Genomic DNA, 14,688 nt, shown 5'->3' with positions numbered 1-14,688 from the left:
AATTCCAGGGCCATAAGCACCCTAGATTCACATCCAATTGCCACCTGTGGCTCACTTTCCATATGGACTATGTGGCTAGGAACATGTACACTTCTCTATGGGGCCACTGAGCTTGGCATTAAGTGCTATAGGGTGAGAATGTGGGCGAGGTGCTCCCCAAGCTGATTCCTAGTCACCTGGGTTACAGGCAGCCTCTCTGCAATTCATTTCCCACCTTCAATCCTGGGGTGTAAATGTCCTTTTGAAGTCAGTCCAGGACTTAGTCATGGCCCACCGGCTGCTCTTCCCCACAGGCCTGGTCGGAGTAAAGGGGTGGAGGGGGCTGCTCTTCATTCAGACCATAGTTGGGTGGCCACAACTGCACTTGGCTTCTTTGATGTAGAATTCTAGGAGTACCTTGGTGGGCTGTCTGTCTACTTGCTCCCGGGGTACACCATGGCTGAGCAGCCAGCCTAGGAATTCCTTACGAGTTGGGTTGGGCCCCAACATGAGCTTGGTGCGGCCTAGATGGCTTTGGCGCCAGAGCAGGCCCACATTAACAATAGTCTGAACCTGAATCACAACCTCCAATACTGTCATGCCGCGCTGACCAGTGAAAGCCGCAACTCAGAGGGTGCTGCTGTGAGCAGGCGCCACTGCAGGCATTGAGGGAAGGCCACATCCTCTGGGGCCAGGATGGCAGGCCCTTCTGGGTCAAGATAGATCCACTCAATCATGCCCAGTTCACGCACCAGCTGGATGCCTTCCTCCATGGTGGTCCAGGGCCTGAAGGGTAACTCAATGGCCTCAAAATGCAGGGAAGATTCCTAGCGCTGACACCAGGCCTGCAACATCCAGCTCAGTAGAGCCTGGCAGTCAGCCACCGCTGACCCCCAGGGTCTTGCAGTGGTAGTTAAAGACAGCATCATGGGTGAGGTCACCCAGAAGCACCAGCTCTCCGAAATTCAGGGACAGGGCAGGGCCTCCTCAGTCATACACCCGCAGGATCCAGGTGACCATAAGCTCATTGGGGTTCTGCTTGAAACGCCATGAGATAGCCAACAGCTCCATTTATGTGTAGTAGCGCCTATCTGGGTGGGCACCAGCACTCTCCCTACCATGGCCCTCACAGTCTCATGGTAAGAGTAGCAAGAAGACTAGAAGCAATGCTGTCCCAGAGGCTGAAGGGAAGTAGGCTGTTTGCAGAAACCACCTGGAGGGAAGCCTAGTTGCTGAAGGAACTGCCTCTGTCACAGTAAGATAATGATGGATGGCTATCTGGCTTCAAGATACATCAGGACAGATCTCACCTCACACGCAATCGCCACGGGTGAACGCCACAGCTGCGTGTCCCAATTTATAGTGCATGCTGCCTGTCAGTCCTCCCATCACCAGCTCCTGTTACTTTTGTTGTTAGTAGTGGTATTACTTTTGTGTGGTTCTCTTCTTCTGGGTTTTTTTGTGAGATGGTTAATTTATTGGTTTTTCTTGAGTGTAGTTTCCTTGTGTTGGAGTTTTCCTTCTATTATCTTCTGTAGGGCTGGATTAGTGAAAAGATAGGTTAAATTTGGTTTTGTTCTGGAATATCTTGTTTTCTCCATCTATGGTGATTGAGAGTGTTTGCTGGGTATAGTAGCCTGGGCTGGAATTTGTGTTCTCTTAAGGCTCTCTTAGAGCCTAAGATCTTCTGGCTTTCAGAGTCTCTGTTGAAAAGACTTGTGTAATTCTGATAGGTCTGATTTTATATTTATTTGGCCTTCTTCCCTTACCACTTTTAGTATTCTTTCTTTGTTCTGTGTATTTAGTGTTTTTATTATTATGTGGTGAGAGGAATTTCTTTTCTGTTTGAATCTATTTGGTGTTCTGTAGGTTCTTGTACCTTTATGGCCATCTCTTTCTTTAGGTTACAGAAGTTTTCTTTTATGATTTTGTTGAAGATGTTTACTGGCCCTTTGCATGGGGAAATCCTCTCTCTCTTCTATTTCTGTTATCCTTAGGTTTGGTCATTTCATTATTTCCTGAATTTCCTGGATCTTTGGGGTTAGGAGCATTTTGCACTCTGCATTTTCATTGACTGCTGTGTCAGTATCTTCTATGGCATCTTCTACACTTGAGATTCTCTCTTCTATCTCTAGCATTCTGTTGGTAATGATTACATCTATAACTCCTGATCTCTTTCCTAGCCTGGTTGTGACAGACCTCCTGCGAGTCAAGCTGTCTCTGGGTTTGGGAAGGGGTCTGGAGCTCTGGCTGTGCCCCAGGCTGAGTTGTTGGCTGGAAGGAAGTTGTGTCTCCAGCAGGGCAAGCCAGAGAGGACCTGCCTCAACTTGGTCCTGTGAGGGTCCCGGTTAGGCCAGATATTGGGGCAGAGTGTGTCTCACCTGTGAGCCTGGTTGTGGCTGACCTCCTAGGAGTCAAGCTGTCTCCCAGGCAAGAACTTTATAAGCAGATTTCCACAGAACTGAAATAATATATGGCTTGGATGAATTTAACATTAGGAAATGAACATGATGCTTTAGGACATGGTTGAAATATTATGATTTATAGTGGTATATTTGAGGGGACATCTGTGATGGATAATGTAAAATTGTTGGCTTGATCAGACTAAAAAACACACAGGGAATTAAAGACACTCCCCTTTAAATATGTCTGTGAGGGTTTCTCCAGAAAGAATTAACTGAGGTGCAAGACAGGCCCTTACTGAGTTTATACCATCCCCTGTGCTGGGATTTTAGGCAAAAAAAAAAAAAAAAAGATAGTATGAGATAATAGCTTAACCCCAGCACTCACCCCTCTCCATTTCCTGACAAAGGACACTGTGTGACCAACTGCCTCACCTTTATGAACTTTTCTGTTGTTACTTAGATCAGTGTTTTATCACAGCAACAAAAAAGTAGCTAGCTGATGCAGGATGCAAATCAGAGCCACAAGGTCTTAATGGTTAGGTTTGGCTGCAGATGGTCCACAGAACAGAGTAACCAGACTTCCAGAGAATAAGAGAAAGGAGGAAAATAACATTTGAGATGGAAGCATCTGTGTGTGTGTGTGTGTGTGTGTGTGTGTGTGTCTAATTGTCTGTCTGATTGTCTCTGTCTATCTCTGTGAGTATGTCTGTCTGTTTCCCTTTCTCTCTGGAAGTATGTCTGTCTGTCTCTATGTGTTTGAGTTTCATATGAGTGTGCGTGTCCTCATTTCTCTCTCTCTCTCTCTCTCTCTCTCTCTCTCTCTCTCTCTCTCTCTCTCTCTCTCTCTCTCCCTTGTGTTTGATATCGATTACATGGCCTCATGTATGCTTGGCAAGTGCTCTATCATAGACCCTCAGACACCTGTCACCTACTCTCAGAATAACAAAATATCACTCTTGTCATTGTTATTAGTCTGAAAAACCACCTATAGCTTTATAAGTTTGGAAATAAGCAGGGTAGGATTCCTCCAAGATACCAGATCCTCATTTCTTTAACCTTCAAATATTCCCATATTTGCACATATGATTGAGTGAAGGCACATTTGGGCTGATGATGTGCCTAAGTGCATCACAAATGTCACTGCACCAGCACTCCAGATGCATTCTTCAGACACAGAGTATAAGGTGATGTGACTATAGAGAACAAAGCACTCGAGGACAGAGCTACAAACCAATAGACTCTAGCAAGCATCAGAAGTGGGAAATAACAATACACAGATACTCCCCTAAAACATACAAATGCATTTTATCACTGCTAGCTGACTCATTTTTGCCTAGTAATTCTGATTTCATTCAGAGTTCTGGCCTCTGGAACCATGAGTGAATCTGTTTGAGGTATTTAAGTCATTGGGTTTGTAGTGTTTTATTAAAATGGCTGTAGGCAACTAAAATCACCACCCTAAAGGCTGGTTATGCCCTCTCCATAGAGAAGTTTTAAGCAGCTACTGTGCAATTTCATTTTATTCTCCAGAGTTAAGCTCTGACTATGTCATTAGTGCTAGGCTATAGCTTACATATGTTTTTCAGCTATTAGAGATTAAAAACTGCTTGTCAAACATGAAATGAATACTCTAGATACCAAGCAATAAATATATCAGCGAGCTGAACATATTTAATTTAGCTTAGCCCTCACTAATGTAGAGAAAAACATAGTAAGCTAAGTTGATGAGTGACAGGACACAATCTATTCTGTGCCTAGCTTTCCTAATAGTGGTGTGTCATAGACCATGGCTGTTTGATATATACCAAATAGCTGGCTGGGAGCAAACCCAAGATGAGCAGACAAACAGTGCTTCTATCTCTCTGACCAGGTATCATTTGGGGTCATCTTCTTTAAGCTAGCTGTAGATTTTATCTAAAACACTTTTGTACACTGGCATTTCTTCTGGTAGCTACTTGGTTTTTTTTTTGTTTGCTTGTTTGTTTGTTTTTTCAGTATTCTATTATGCTCACCTTTTTAATTTTTTAAAAGTCTATAAGAATTGACTATTGAGCTAATGTATTTAGAATGTATTATTTGTATATTCCCCTTAACCTTTTATTTACCCTGTAAGATTGTTTACATCAGTTTCATTCCTGTGTATAATTTTTACCTGTTACATATCTACAGTCATTCATATCAATCATGTTCTCCATTGTGAATTCAGTCTGCACTATAATCTTGAAAAATGTCTTTGCATTACTAACTAACTCACTTATACACTTCTTAGAAGGACACATGCTCCACTATGTTCATAGCAGCCTTATTTATAATAGCCAGAAGCTGGAAAGGACTCAGATGTCCCTCAATAGAGGAATGGATACAGAAAATGTGGTACATTTACACAATGGAGTACTACTCAGCTATTAAAAACAATGAATTTTTGAAATTCTTGGGCAAATGGATATATCTGGAGGATATCATCCTTAGTGAGGTAACCCAATCACAAAAGAAGTCACTAGATATGCACTCAGTGATAAGAGGATATTAGCCCAGAAGCTTAGAATACCCAAGATATAATTGGCAAAACACAAAAAAACCAAGAAGAAGGGAGACCAACGTGTGGATACTTCATTCCTCCTTAGAATAGGGTACAAAATACCCATGAAAGGAGTTACAGAGACAAAGTTTGAAGCTAAGATGAAAGGATGGACTATCCAGAGAATACCCCACCCGGGGATCCATCCCATTATCAGCCACCAAACCCAGACACTATTACACATGCCAGCAAGATGTTGCTGAAGAGATCCTGATGTTGCGGTCTCTTGTGAGGCTATGCCAGTGCCTGGCAAACACAGAAGTGGATGCTCACAGTCAGCTATTGGATGGAACACAGGGTCCCCAATGGAGGACCTAGAGAAAGTACCCAAAGAGTTGAAGGAGTCTGCAACCCTATAGGTAGAAAAACAATATGAACTAACCAGTACCCCCAGAGCTTGTGTCTCTAGCTGCACATGTAGCAGAAGATGGTCTAATCGGCAATCATTTGGAAGAGAGACCCCTTGGTCTTGCAAACTATATATGCCCCAGTACAAGGGAATGCCAGGCCCATGAAGTGGGAGTGAGTGGGTAGGAGAGCAGGGGTGGTGGGAGGGTATAGGGAACTTTTGGGATAGCATTTGAAAAGTAAATAAAGAAAATATCTAATAAAAAATAAAATAAAATGGCAGGGGAACAAAAATGTGTGTCTAGTCAGTGGTTATATCACATGTAAAAAAAAAAAAGAAAAAAAATGTCTATAGAGTCTTCTACCTGTACCAGTATCCCCAGAGCTCATGTCTCTAGCTGCATATGCAGCAGAAGATGGCCTAGTCAGCCATCATTGAGAGAAGAGGCCCTTGGTCTTGTGAAGATTATATATCACAGGACAGGTGAATGCCAGGGCCAGGAAGCGGGAGTGGATGGGTTGGAGAGCAGGGCAGGGGGGAGGGTATAGGGGACTTTTGGGATAGCATTTGAAATGTAAATGAAGAAAATATCTAATAAAAATTAAATAAATAAATAAATAAATAAATAATCTCTAATGTCTGAATCCAGTAGGGACTTGCCTACTCTCCCTTGAGGTACTATGGTGGACTTCTTCTGTAGACCATACTTATTGTCTTAGGGTTTCTATTGCTGTGAAGAGACATGATGACCACAGTTAACACACTTCCTTCAACAAGGTCACACCTACTACAAGGCCGCACCACTTCTTAGTGCCACTAAAGTAAAATAGACAACATATAGTATGAAAACTTATAATAAAACAGATCACTTCACTTTTTACATAAGAAAATAAAATATAATAAGGTAAAATAAAACCATCATATCTAAGTTGGACAAGATAATCCAACAGAAAGATAAAAGAGCCCCATGAGAAGGCACAAGAATCAGAGAACCACTTGTTCACACATTCAGGAGTGCCATAAAAGTACTAGCTGAAAGCTATAATATATTCACAGAGGTCCTGGTGCAGATCCATGTAGGCCTGCCTCATAATTGCTGCTTTGGTCTCTGTGAATTTATATGATATTTGCTGACTTGTTTTAGAGGGCCTTATTCTCCTGGTGTCTTCTGCACCCTCTGTCTCCCCAAGTCCTTTGCCTCCTCTTCTGGGGGATTCCCTGAGCTCTGAAGGGATGAAGATTTCCCACTTAGAGCTGCATATTCCAAGTTCTCTCTCTCTCTCTCTCTCTCTCTCTCTCTCTCTCTCTCTCTCTCTCTCTATATATATATATATATATATATATATATATATATATATATATATATCTGAATGTGGATGTGGATTTCTATATTTGTTCCCATCTGCTGCAAGAGAAAGTCTCTCTGATAATGGCTAAATAAGGTGCTAATCTATGAGTATAGCAGAATAAAATTAGGAGTCATTTTATTGATCTTTTTATTTTATACTACCAGAATTTGGTTTTAGACTAAGCTTTAGGCTGATTCTTGGCCACCCAAGAAGTGTCAAATATGGGTTCCATCTCATGGAATGAGCCTTTAGTCAAATTAGATGTTGGATGGTTATTCCCACAAGTTTTGTGACTCCTTAGCATATTTTACAAGCAAAACAAAGTATAGATCAAAGGTTTTGTGGTTGAGTTGGTATTTACATTTCTCTTTGATAACCTGCAGAGTACTTTTCCATGTCAAAGATACTAGAACATGGGATTAAGGCTCTATGTAGGTATCAACTCCATATTCCATGAGTTGTATAGGTGTTCCTGTCAGTATGTAGAGAGCTACCTATAATCTGGATTGTTTGGGGATTTCCATGGGACACTTTTGGTCCACAACTCAATTGGATGAAAACCATTCCTGACATTGGAAATTCCATTTAATGACAGGAGATAGCTAGTTCTGTTTCTGATTCCCACAGTATTAAGACCTCATTAGAATTGGCTTCATGTAATTTAGGAAGATTCTCCTGTACTAGGTTTCCATAGTGTCCCTGAAATGCTCTGTCACATCCCCTCATAACCTTCTTCAGGTCATCTCCACTCCCCTTTCCATGTGATACTACCTCTCATACTCCCCCATTAAATTCTAATTTTTCAAAAATGAGTTCTTGCTTCCATAAATACCACAAACCAGAAAATCTTGAAAAGAAGAAATTAATTTTCCTTTCTGTACTCTGGCACTGCAAGATTAAGATACTGTGTATTGGCTAATTTTATGTCAACTTGATTCAAGCTAAAATCATCAGAGAGGAAGGAACCTCAATTCAGAATATGCCCCCATGAGATCTAGTTGTAAGCCATTTTCTCATTCAGAAATGAATGGTGGAAGGGCTCAGCCCATTGTGGGTGATGCCATCCCTGGACTGGTAGTCCTAGGTTCTATAAAAAATCAGGCTGAGCAAGCCAGGAAAGCAAAGCCTTCATGGCTTCTGCATAATCTCCTACCTCTAGGATCCCGCCCTGTTTGAGTTCCTGTACTGACTTCCTTCGATAATAAACTAATATGGAAGTATAAGCTAAATAATCTCTTTTCTCCTCAACTTGCTTTTTGGTGGTGTGTAGCAGAATTTTGCACCAATTAATTTAAAAATTAATACAACAAGAAGCCTGTAATTGGACAGGGAAAGGGGAGGCAGAGTGATGAATTTCAGGGACAGAGACAGGGGACAGGTTGGGAGAAGGAAGAAAGATAGAGGAAGAAGACAATGATCCAGATTCCATGAGGCATTGAATAGCCACATGTAGCTAGGAATATCATAAAAAGATAGAATAATTAGAATAACTTGTCTAATCTAGGTGGGCAGCTTGCAAATTTAGTATTTACTGATATATAAATTTGACTGATCAATTATAAGCTTGTAGAGTTTTGATTTACTGGTTTAAGGGGATTTGTGACAACTAACCACAGGAGATAGATTGCTGAGAAGAAACATGCAGCTCTGAGGCAGACAAATGGGAGCTGGGGAGACAGCCACCTGGGGCTGGCCAAGAGGCAGGGAGACTGCCAGGGGCAGAGAGTAGCTGGGTATAGTGCAGGGTGGTGCCAATTTTTTAATATTTTCCTATAACAGGTGGCACCCAATATGGGGCAAGAACACACTAGAAATTTAAGATGATTAACTTAAGAGTTACAGTGTTGTTTTCTAAGTGAGAGAAAGGTGGCACTAGGATGAGTCACATGGACTCAAGCATGGGAACCTTGAAACAAAGAAAGAGGGCTCTAAGGTCTCCTACTGTGGAAAGAGACAAATGGCTCTGAGTCAGAGAACTGGAGAAGGAAACTGTCTACATCTTTGAGCAGATATTGATTTAACTATGAATTTATAATGTTGGGATTATTTACTTTTAGGACAGTATATACAGACTTTGTCCAAATCACATGGGAAGTCTCACCCGCAGTTCAGAACAAGGATAGGGAAAATTAATCACTTACTCCAAGTTGAGAGGACAGTGATAATTACCTGTCATGGAGAGATATTAATTAATAAATGCCTGTGGCTCCAAGTAGAGAGTTTAACAGATAGATGGTCTACCAGGATGGTTCCTCTAGGCAGAGAGCTTAACAAGTAAAAACTAACTGTTTCCTATAAGCAGATATTAGTTAAAGTTTGAAATAATTGCATTAAAGATGGTATAAAGATACATTGCTCTAATAAGTATTACAGGATACTCAAATTCTGTCTAATGTGGGCTTCACTAGAATTTTCAATCTAAATCCTGGTTTGACTAGCTGCCTACTTATAAGCAGGTAAAGATAGAAGTGTGAATCAATTGTTTTAAAGATGTTATACCCTTCCAGTTTCAGTCTGCAACTGAAGCTGATCCTGTAGCACAGCACTCCTTACGCAAGTACCTTCAGAAGAGAGCTCGTCTCCGAGGAGTGCCGACACACCTGTGAACAAAGGTAAGACCACCACTTCTGCTCAAATTTCTGGCCCAAGAGGGACCCACCCAGAGCCTTCAGGACACAGGAAACAAGCAATGGCCAGGGAAAGGATACTTCCGGTACCCCAGAACTGAAGCACTTCCACAGCTTCCATAACCAAATTCCTCATGGAGAAAACTGGTCTCCCAGGAGTACTGACACACAAATTTGCAGGAGGGACAAGCCACTTTCAGAAACAGCAAGACCAACTAACACCACAGATAACCAGATGCAAAGAGGCAAGAGCAAGAACATAAGCAACAGAAACCAAGGCGAATTGGCATCATCAGAACCCAGTTCTCCCACCACAGTGAACCCTGGATACCCCAACACACCAGAAAAGCAAGACTCTGATTTAAAAATCACATCTCATGATGATGATACAGGACGTTAAGAAAGACATTTTAAAAATCCCTTAAAGAAATACAGGAGAACACAGGTAAACAGGTAGAAGACCTTAAAGAGGAAACACAAAAATCTGTTAAGGAATTACAGGAAAACAACCAAACAGGTGAAGAAACTGCTGAACAAAACCATCCAGGATCTAGAAATGGAAATAGAATCAATAAAGAAATCACAAAGGGAGAAAACGCTGGAGATAGAAAACCTAGGAAAGATATCCGGTGTCATAGATGCAAGCATCACCAACAGAAAAACAAGAGACAAGCTGCAGAAGAGACCATTGAAAACATTGATACAATAGTCAAAGAAAATGCAAAATGCAAAAAGTTCCTTATCAAAACATCCAGGAAATCCAGAACACAATGAGGAGTCCAAACCTAAGGATAATAGGTTTAGAAGAGAGTGAAGATTCCCAAATTAAAGGGCCAGTTAATAGCTTCATCAAAATTATAGAAGAAAATTTCCCTAACCTAAAGAAAGAGATGCCCATAGACATATAAGAGACCTACAGAGCTCCAAATAGATTGGACCAGAAAAGAAATTGCTCCTGTCACATAGTAGTCAAAACACTAAATTCACAAAATAAAGAATATTAAAAGCAGTAAGAGAAAAAGGTTAAGTAAAATATAAAGGCAAACCTATCAGAATTATACCAGATTTCTCAACAGAGACTATGAAAGCTAGAAGAACCTGGGCAGATGTTATACAGACACCAAGAGAACACAAATGCCAGTCCAGGTTATTATACCAAGCAAAACTCTCAATTACCATGGAGAAATCAAGATATTTCGTGACAAAAACAAATTTATACAATATCTTTCCAAAAATCCAGCATGCCACAGGATAATAGGTGGAAAGTGCCAACACAAGGAGGGAAACTTCACCCTAGCAAAAGCAAGAAAGTAATCTTTCAACACACTCAAAAGAATATAGCCACACCAACATAATTCCAACTCTAACAACAAAAATAGCAGGAAGCAATAATCACTATTCCTGAATATCTCTTAATATCAATGGACTCAATTCTCCAATAAAAAGACATAGTCTAACAGACTGGATACATAAACAAGATCCAGCATTTTGTTGATAGAGGAAACACATCTTAGTATCAAAGACAGAAACTACCTCAGATAAAGGGCTGGAAAACAATTTTTCAGGCAAATGGTCCCAAGAAACAAGCTGGAGTAGCCATTCTAATATCAAACAAAATCAATTTTCAACCAAAAGTTATAAAAAAGGATAAGGAAAGATACTTCATACTCATCCAAGGAAAAATATCTACCAAGTAGATTTTTTGCTCCAAATGCAAGAATGCCCACATTCATAAAAGAAACTTTACTAAAGCTCAAAGCACACATTGCACTTCACACAATAATAGTGGGAGACTTCAATACCCGACTCTCATCAATGGACAGATCATGGAAACACAAACCAAACAGAGACACATTGAAACCAACAGAAATTATGGACCAAATGGATTTAACAAACATCTGTAGAACATTTTATCCTAAAACAAAAGAATATACCTTCTTCTCAGCACCTCATGGTACCTTCCCCAAAATTGATCACATAATTGGTCACAAAACAAATACAAGAAGATTGAAATAAACCCATGCATCCTATCAGATCACTCCGGACTATGGCTGGTCTTCAATAGCAACAAAGACAACAGAAAGCCCACATATACATGGAAGCTGAACAACACCCCACTCAATGATATCTTGGTCTAGGAAGAAAAAGAGAAAGAAATTATAGACTTGAGAAATTAATGAAAATGAAGGCACAACATACCCAAACTTATGGGACAAATGAAAGCAGTGCTAAGAGGAAAACGCATAGATCTGAATGCCTCCAAAAAGAAACTGGAGAGAGCATACACTAGCTTAATAGCACATTTGAAAGTGCTAGAACAAAAAGAAGCAAATACACCCAAAAAGAGTAGCCGGCTGGAAATAATCAAACTCAGGGTTGAAGTCAACCAAGTACAAACAAAGAGAACTATAAAAAGAATCAACAAAACCAGGAGTTGGTTCTTTGAGAAAATCAACAAAATAGATAAACCCTTAGCCAGACTAACCAGATGTCACAAAGATAGAATCCAAATTAACAAAATCAGAAATGAAAAAGGAGACATAACAACATAAACGGAGGAAATTTGAAAAATCATCAGCTCCTACTACAAAAACCTCTGTTCAACAAAACTGGAAAATGTGGATGAAAAGGACAGTTTTCTAGACAGATACCAAATACCTAAGTTAAATCAGGATCAGATAAATCATCTAAACAGTCCCATATCCCCTAAAGGAATAGAAGCAGTCATTAAAATCTCCCAATCAAAAAAAAAAAAAAAAAAAAAAATCCTAGGACCAGATGGGTTTAATGCAGAATTCTATCAGACCTTCAAAGAAGGCCGAATGCCAATACTCTTCAAACTATTCCATAAAATAGAAACAGAAGGCACACTGCCCAATTCATTCTATGATGCCACAATTACACTGCATACACCCTTGGAGATGGATTGGTTTCTGTCTAGTCAGGAAGCTGTCACAATTTCCTTTCATAAAGGACTTCATAAGAAAATTTTTTCTGCTATCATGTTTAATGTTCCAAATAGATTTTAAAAACTGGAAAAAAAAGAAAGATGGTATAATAAGGTCTGCAAGATAATTAATTCATATTCTCTAATGTGGGCTCCATGGGAATTTGGGGTTATTTTCCTGCACAGTAAAATGGAAAAAGCTTAAGAATAGGCACATACAGCATTTTAGTTTACTTCATTTGTTTTAGATTGTTTTAATTTTCAAAATGTGTGTGAGTTTGAGTTTTGTGGTTATATTACTCTTCCAGAAGACAGGTCAAAATAAAGGTTTTTCTGGTTACTGGCTCAAGGACATACTGATTTGGGAGAAAGATTTTGTCTTTGCAATTTTAGAAAAGGTGATTAGGGTCTATACACCTTCCAGAGTAATATGGATAAGATATGACAAAGGGAGACCCCTCAAGCACTAGATTCCAGAGAATCAAACAAAATGGTTATCTTGGTGATACTAAAATTTTGCTTTGAGATTTGTATGTTACAGAATATACAGCCTTGATGAGTCTCATTGTCAGACATGCTGAACTGACCTGCTTGAACTACTGACCTCTTAGACTTTCAGCCGTATGCAGTCAGGACACAAACATAAGAGACTAAAGCAATCATTGGTGTGGCCTTCTTAAGGCCAACCAACTCCCTCATTTTCCCTTCCCCCGCCCTTCAAAAATATCTCAATGTCCATATTCAGCTTGAAGAAGTTATGATGAGACATCGTCCCAGATCCCTGGGCTTTGGGGTTAGAGGTGGTTATTCTAAGGTTGCCTTTCTAGGGAATTTAGAAATGGTCATAGTTGGAACAGGGAGGAAATAGCTAGAATAGATTGTATAAGCATAATCTCATTTGATAAAAATTTTTATAATTCTATGCCGGGCGTGGTGGCGCACGCCTTTAATCCCAGCACTTGGGAGGCAAGAGGAAGGCGGATTTCTGAGTTCGAGGCCAGCCTGGTCTACAAAGTGAGTTCCAGGACCGCCAGGGCTACACAGAGAAACCCTGTCTTGAAAACAAAAATCTTTATAATTATCTTATGTGAGTATACAATTTATTTTGATGCAAAATCAAGATTTTCATTGGTATAAATTTCTTCTATTGATACAAAAATTTTTAAAGTACAAGGCTTAGACCCAGTCATTCTATAAATGCCATTGTAAACCTATCTGAGATATTTAACCTTATGAGTTAAGGGCCAAATAGTAAATCCATGGCTCTGAGTTTATTGTTAGGGTGTTTTCAGAGATTTTAGTTAAAAATAGCTGAGGGTAGTTAGTGGACAACAGTCCAGATTACTTTACATAGATAGTTGTTTTTCAAAAACATCAGAAATCCACAAAATGTGATATTTAATGTTATTTATTCACTTGTTGTTGAGACAAATCTGCTAGTAACAGCTCCCCATTCATGGATTCAAAGAAGCAGCTGAGCATCTGTATTAGTCAGGGTTCTCTAGAGTCACAGAACTTACAGATAGTCTCTATATAGTAAAGGAATTTATTGATGACTTAGAGTCTGCAGTTCAAATTCCAACAATGGTTCAGTAGTAGCTGTGAATGGAAGTCCAAGGATCTAGCAGTTGCTGAGTCCCACACGGCAAGAAGGCGAGAGAGCGAGAGCCAGACTCCCTTCTTCCAATGTCCTTATATGGTCCTCAGCAGAAGGTGTAGCCCAGATTAAAGGTGTGTGCCACCACACCTTTAATCCCAGATGATCTTGGACTCGGAGATCTCCCTGTCTTAATCTTCTGGATCCAATCACCACTGTGTCTCAAGATCTCCATACCAAGATCCAGATCAGAAACTTCTATCTCCCAGTCTCCAGATTAGGTTCACTGGTGAGCCTTCCAATTCTGGATTGTAGTTCATTTCAAATATAGTCAAGTTGACAACCAGGAATAGCCACTACAGCATCCTACATCCAGGTGAGGCTGTACATCATGGCTAGGTGGCCACTGGGCAGAAATTGTCTCTCTCTCCTGCAGACCTGAACTGTACTTGAGAGGACACAAGTTGCAGGTTAGGACAGCTTAGTTCTGCTGAGACACAATACACTAGTCCTTAATAATTCCTTTTTTTCAAGGTCCGTCAGAATATGAAGGCTGAAAACGGATGCTCCAACTTCCTGACTTACTGGGGCTGTATAGGTAGGCAGCTGTCTCTACAACTTGTCTCAGTTCTGAAAGCTGTGTTAGGCTTCCCATATTTTCAGATAATGTTGGTCATTTTCAGATTTCTGATGGGGTTGAAAGACTACTTACAGTCTCATAGCCAACCCAGGCTATTCAACACTGAGAGAACAGATTGGAGAGGATGGTTTTCAGATGGCATACAATCTAAAGCCAGGATGTGAGTCAGGTGTAGAATTCTAAGTCTTTCAAGTTAGGAGAGATGACAGACTGTTTG

At 40.3% G+C, this 14,688-nt stretch overlaps 1 pseudogene; it reads right to left on the bottom strand.

Annotated features, from left to right (window-relative positions):
* Nucleotides 1-259: 259 nt before the first annotated feature.
* Nucleotides 260-1,100, bottom strand: LOC110338983 (annotated as a pseudogene).
* Nucleotides 1,101-14,688: the final 13,588 nt, after the last annotated feature.

This window comes from Mus pahari, chromosome 22, assembly GCF_900095145.1.
Source record: "Mus pahari chromosome 22, PAHARI_EIJ_v1.1, whole genome shotgun sequence".
Lineage (NCBI taxonomy): Eukaryota > Metazoa > Chordata > Mammalia > Rodentia > Muridae > Mus > Mus pahari.
The sequence above is the reverse complement of the archived record's forward strand: the minus strand, read 5'-3'. Positions and strand labels throughout refer to the sequence as shown.